The sequence below is a fragment of the Triticum urartu genome, chromosome 6 (assembly GCF_003073215.2).
Source record: "Triticum urartu cultivar G1812 chromosome 6, Tu2.1, whole genome shotgun sequence".
NCBI lineage: Eukaryota > Viridiplantae > Streptophyta > Magnoliopsida > Poales > Poaceae > Triticum > Triticum urartu.
The window spans coordinates 10089206-10095890 of record NC_053027.1 but is presented as its reverse complement, the minus strand read 5'-3'; the positions used below and the strand labels follow the sequence as shown (position 1 = coordinate 10095890).

At 43.3% G+C, this 6685-nt stretch overlaps 1 pseudogene; it reads left to right on the top strand.

Annotated features, from left to right (window-relative positions):
• Nucleotides 1-4630: 4630 nt before the first annotated feature.
• Nucleotides 4631-6331, top strand: LOC125515742 (annotated as a pseudogene).
• Nucleotides 6332-6685: the final 354 nt, after the last annotated feature.

The following is a 6685-nucleotide window of genomic DNA, read 5'->3' as shown; positions in this document are numbered from 1 at the left end:
GTTGGATTAATATATAATTTATCCGTAGCCATCAGATGAAGTATAAGACATGTTGTCTCAAACTACCACGTATGGAAGTCTTGACCCCTTGGGACTCTCTCTATTTCCTAAAAAACAAAAATCTGAGCGGCCATATGTTGTCTTATACTACCACGTATGAAAGTCTTGATCCCTTGGGACTCTCTCTATTCCCTAGAAAAAAAATCTGAGTGGCCATATCATTTAGATGAAAGCGTTACATTTGTAGTCCAGCTTCCACACGTTCAACATTGGTTGAAAGAAAAAAAAACAGCCACGATTCCATAAAAAAGGATAGCCCACTTCCACAAAAGTTGGGCGCTGAAAAACAAAAAAAAAAACAGATCGCATCTAGAAAAGAAAAAAACAAATCACATCTATCACGTTATAATTTTGTGAAACAAAACTAGGAAAGAATCCACGGTTCCCTCAAAAAAGAATAATATCCTTCAATAAAACTCCACCAATGAAAAAAAAATTAGATCTAATCTCCTTCCATAGAAAACTCCAGGGATGAAAAAAAAGATATGTTTGACTAACCAATATTTTTTTTCCCGATTGAAAAGGAAAAAAACAGCCACACAAGCCTGCCGTACGTGGGTGGAAGTTATACGTAACATATATATGGCCCGGCCAAAAAACAAACATCTACACGTAACGTTGGTGAAAAGAAAGTAGGAAATCATCCTCATATAAATGGTTCCTTACATGAAAAGGGATAGCTTCTTTACATAAAAACAACACCGATGGAAAGAAAAAAGAAACAGATCAAACGTAAGAAAGGAACCACATCTCATCCTCAAAGAAAAAAGGAAAATATCCCCCTCGACTCCTGTACATGGCCACTTAATCATGTATAAAAAGGATTAACATAAATCTTTGGAGGTGTAGATTATCATATATAATAATTATGTACATGTATTTTTTATCCTAATAAAAAGAGAAAAATAATAGCTATTAAAACATCATTATATACATATAAATCGCTGAATTATCAAAAAAAGAATTTGATTGTATCATGCGCCACAAAGATCTCATATAAACAGTACAGTTTTTCTATAGCCACTACTGTCTCTCTCATATAAACATGATTGTCTATGTGATATGCATATGTATAGTATGGATAGAAAATATTAAAAAAATTCCCATACATGTTAATCATAAGAGAAATTCTTTCATAAAAATTGTTACAGACAAGATCTTATAATCAGAATAATCTATGGTGCTTATAGTATAATGAGAATATACAACTGCATATTTTTTTAAATATGTACATTATTCGCTACAACGTGGCGTATGTTGATAAAAAGTCGTTCATGTATATATCCATTATTCTATATAGAAACAAAGTTTTTATAATTCTACCATGCTTCCGTGGCAAAAAAAAAGACGTCTGTCTTTTTTTGACTTAATAAGAAAGTAATATATATGCTGCAATTAGGCACTTTATCTTTATACCTTCTAGAAACTTTTAGATCATAAGTACATGATACATGCAACAACTTCTAGGTCCGTAACCATGTTTTCTACCAACATAACACATATACCCTTATGTAACCTTGATAAGTAGGACATCCATATGTCCACATATCGGCCATAAATCTAACATGGATTACTGTGACATAATTGGATGCAAACAATCTAATCACAAAATAGTCAAAGCAATGTAACTTCATTGCAACCTATGTGCATGTGTGATAATAATAACCTATATCAACATATGCAAATTATTGTTTGACATTTTGAATCTCTCAAAACATTGTTATATCTAAAATATTAAAATTGCTAGCCCGTGCAGGTGCACGGGTTGACGACTAGTTTTATATAACACAAATATTTGTAACCCCAAGTATTAATTAATAAATGTTCATAAAATAAGTAAGAAAAAGCATGCTACATAGGATGCCAGAGAACCAACTAACACACCATCAACTTTAGAACTGTAGCAAAACCTTGAAAATTCATTAGCCACTGCATTGGCCTCCCTTTTTATTTTCACCATCTTGAAATTCAGTAAAAAAAATTCGATGAATTTGTTTTCCCCTAGCTTGAGGTAAACTAAGGTATATCTATCCCAGGATGGAATAGCTAAAACTATATGCACAGACAAGCAATATCTCTCCAAGATTGGCCTAAAGTCTTGACTCATATGCTTCATTATTGTCATCTTCAGATCGACAAAGTTAACTCTAGCATATGTTCTACTCTTGGTATCCTACTTGGAACCCCATCTACGATCAACTTATTTCTCTACTCGGGTAAACTTTGGCAAGAAAATCTGGGTGCATATAACATTCGCAAAAATTCAAATCACTTTGATGATGCTTAAAAGAATCAAATTATTTAAATTTGCATCACTGGTGCTAACTTTTGCAGATGAAGTTTGTTGGGCACATAATCCTAATGTCCAATGTATGACGAAAAGCGCATACAAAACTTTTTGCAGGTTGCCATGCTCAGCATGCGAGAATCAAGACATTGGATCTCTAATCTAGAGATTACAATCCTTCTCGAGGTTTGACCAAAAAAAGTTTCTACCTAGGGTAAAATCGTTTGCAAACTTCATGATTATCTAAACACATCATAGCATAATGGTGTAGATGTCGATTACTTAATTCTGATTATCATGTTCGTCAAATGTTCTTTTGCTAAGGCGCTTTGCTTTTATTGGGGACTTAGATCCGTTCAATTTGCACGTAACTTTTATCTCTTCTTCAATGAAAGCTTATTTCTAACTCACATCCTGAAGCCTCTCCTGAAGATCTCTTTTTGTTCTATTGGAAATTTGGAAAACTCTCCATTGTATGATCTTAGACCAAAGTTCCTGGTTAATTAAGCAAGCATATGTGCTTCCAATGATCTTCTTTCTACGGTACAAATGAATCAATGACATACCATGATTCTAATTCCAAATCTAACCTCCCTGTTGATCATGTTAATTCTGGTTCTATTTCTTCTCTTTGTCTAGGCCCTCAAGCATTTTTTAATGTTGCATTCAACGCTTCCCAGGCATGGAATGTTGCCACACTTGAAGTTTTTCCATGTATTACTTCTCATATCCCCATTTACATCCAATTTCTCCTTGCATGTTGATTTTTTTTATAGGCGGAGGCTCGAGCGATGCTCCTTAATGCAAATGATCGGAGCTCTCTCGTAGAGAGACGTATCCTTCCTCACACGTTTCAAAACTCCCATGGATGTCACTTCTGGAAACAAACGCCTACCACATAGATCTTTGCTTCCTTATTTCTTCAATCAACGAGACAAGGATTTGATAGTCACTAAATTTTCAAGAACTCCAATGTTGTAGCTCATGCCCTTGCAAGATGTGCTTTTTGGGACTTCCACGGCTCGTTTCTTTTAAGAATCAATGTTTTGAACTTCTCACTCGGTTGTTCTATGCTTGCTCTAGAAATGGTAAATCTCGAATCCTGGAATTCAGTATGTACTTTGCGTTGGATGTTGATGAAGGACTGAAATCCAACTCTGCCTACGCACCACCACGACTCTTGAATCTGTGACCTTCGACTTTAGGGGATAGTCACCTCTTAATCTAGCGGACAAACTAGAAGATCAAATGTAGATATACCCTCTAAGGCATATTCATGCTGCTAATACATAATGCTAGGTCACAAACAATGCGACGTGTGGCACCACACCAGCATGGGAGGGTGTCTCTCAAGTCTTCAATGTCATAAAGAACGGGCGAGGAGGTCAAACCATCAACTGCGCGATATCATTCCGTTGAACTCAAAGACAAGTTGGGAAGTGGACAATGCGTTCCTATTGTGCCCACCTCGGGATGGTGGCTGGACAAGCCCAAGCGGATAGTGAGATACATGTTATAACAACACGGTGCACTCTACTACAAATACTATCATCCGTGACAAGTCACGTACTCACATATGACACAACTGAGAGCCGAACGGTAGTAATGCTTACTCCCTTCATCCAAATATGTAAGACATGATACATTTTTTGAACTTGCATTTGACCATTGACAAGATGAATAATATATAAGATATATGATATAAAAAAATTATCATTAGAAACTCCTTTCATATATGAATTTGATGGTATGCTTAGTGTAACATGCATGTCATATATTATAGCTCCAACCCATGGTCAAAAGTAAATTCGAAAACGGATTATAGGCCCTATATATTTGGACAGAGGGAGTAACAGTGACCGAGTGATGGGCTAAATGTATCGATAACCATGCATGGTCCAGGAGGTTTATCCTTCCATTTCAATAAAAAACAATGACATGCCCTTCTTGGCACAATCAAGCTCTTTTTGATTTACCACTAGCAAATTGGTTCAACCTTGCATCTTCCATGTCATTGGCAGATTCTTTTAACTATGCGAGGAATGCCCCCATCCATTGTGGATATATTACTACCTCCCTGGAACAGAAATTCAAATGATTTAATTTTAAGCCATTCGCATCACCTCCCAATTCCATGCATGGGATTGGTGAAAGCCAAATGGAGTTGAGGTTTACCCATTTTTTTGTCCGAGGAAAGCTGCATCGGAGGCTGCGTCCGAAGCTGCGTCTGAGGGACCGATAATTAATGCCAGGGCAGCCACTCAAACAGACTATAAATCCTGAGCCCAGCACATACCCCATTAGACCAAGCTGCTGCATGCCATTGAAGCTTCACAAAGCTAGTGACTAAGTGACCCCTGCCCAGCAAACAAGTACTCCTTTAGAAAGATCGGCCATGGGAAGCATCGGAACCACCGACGGCAACGGCATCGGGCACGGCAGTGCCGCGGCGGCGCGGCGGCAGCACGCCGAAGGCCCCGCGGCCATGCTCGGCATCGGCACGGCGAACCCCACCGGCCTCGAGGTGCCCCAGAACGTCTTCGCCGAGAACCTCTTCCGCGTCACCAAGAGCGACCACCTCACTGAGCTCCAGCAGAAGCTAACCAGAATCTGTACTACTACTACTACTATGTTTACCACGTTAACTACAGTACAATTTGCATGCATGCATGCATGTTTTTTCCTGCTACTGCTAGTACTAATATTTTTACTAATTTATGCTTGCAGGCGAGAAGACGGGCATCGACAAGCGCCACTTCCACCTGACGGAGGAGACGCTGGCGGCGCACCCGGAGCTGTACGACCACGACGCGCCGTCGCTGGACAACCGCCTCGCCATGACCGTCGACGCCGTGCCGAAGCTGGCGCAGTGCGCGGCGGGCCAAGGCCATCGCCGAGTGGGGCCGCCCGGCGAGCGAGATCACCCACCTCATCTTCAGCACCTACTCCGCCTGGGGCGCCCCGAGCGCCGACCTGCGGCTCGCCACGCTGCTCGGCCTCCGCCCCACGGTCAACCGCACCATCCTCAGCCTCCACGGCTGCTACGGCGGCGGCAGGGCGCTGGGCCTCGCCAGGGAGCTCGCCGAGAACAACCGCGGCGCGCGCGTCCTCGTGGCCTGCGCCGAGATCACGCTCGTCTGCTTCGGCGGGCCCGACGGCGGCAACCTCGTCGGCCACGCCATCTTCGGGGACGGCGCCGGCGCGGTCATCGTCGGCGCCGGGCCCTTCGGCGACGGCGAGCAGAGCCCGATCTTCGAGATGGTCCACGCCACGCAGACCACGGTGCCCAAAACCGAGCACGTGCTCGGCATGCAGGTCTCCGGCAGCGGCGTCGACTTCCACCTCGCCATCCAGGTGCCCACGCTCATCGGGCAGAACGTGGAGCGCTGCCTCCTCGACGCGTTCCGCGGAGGAGACACGGCGACGACGACGACGGTGCTCATCTCCCATCTCCACTATCCGGGAATGGGAAGTGGAACGACCTCTTCTGGGTGGTGCACCCAGGTGGCCGTCAGATCCTGGACAACATAGACAAGGTGCTCCAGCTGGAGCCGGAGAAGCTGGGGCAAGCCGGCACGTGCTCCGCGAGTACGGCAACATGAGCGGCGCCACCATCGTCTTCGTGCTGGACGAGCTGCGCCGGCGCCGGAGCCTGCTGCCGGAGTGGGGCGCCATGCTGGCCTTCGGACCCGGAGTCACAATCGAAGACCATGGTGCTCCGCTGTCCACGCTAGGTGCACTGATGGCCTCCAGTCATCCTTCTCAAAGCTCAAGCCTACTTAATTATACCATTATACCTACGTACGTATTTGTGTGTGCGCGTACGTGTGTCAAACTAAATGGACACGTACGTCACTCAAATCAAATCAAGGCCGCAAACGGCCACGTCCCACTGAGTCCCAACGACTAGATAGCTAGTAATTAATATTACTACCTGCTGGGTGTAATATGATTCAGAAAAAGAAACTAGCTACTTGGATGTAATAAATTGTAAAGTTCTTTTCCTAATATTTTCTAGCTATATGCGCGTGTTTATGAAGGTCGGACAGATAATTCTTGAATCTCAAAAAATGAAGGTATGTTCCAACTCCGGTTAAAGCAATGGCTTGGTGTATTCCACATTAAAACATGACTAGTCAATCTCTAAAAAAAACACGAGGTGGCGACCTACTAGCGCCTCGGGCGGGCCATGAAGTCACTGCTAATCGTACTGCTGGGTGTGGTATGGTGTTGCGGGGCGCCCATGGTGAAATTATTTTCACAGCATGCCGGCAGCTCTTTGCATGTGATAATGCCCTTGATGCCGAACTGGAGGCATGCAAAGAAGGCCTCGCGCTT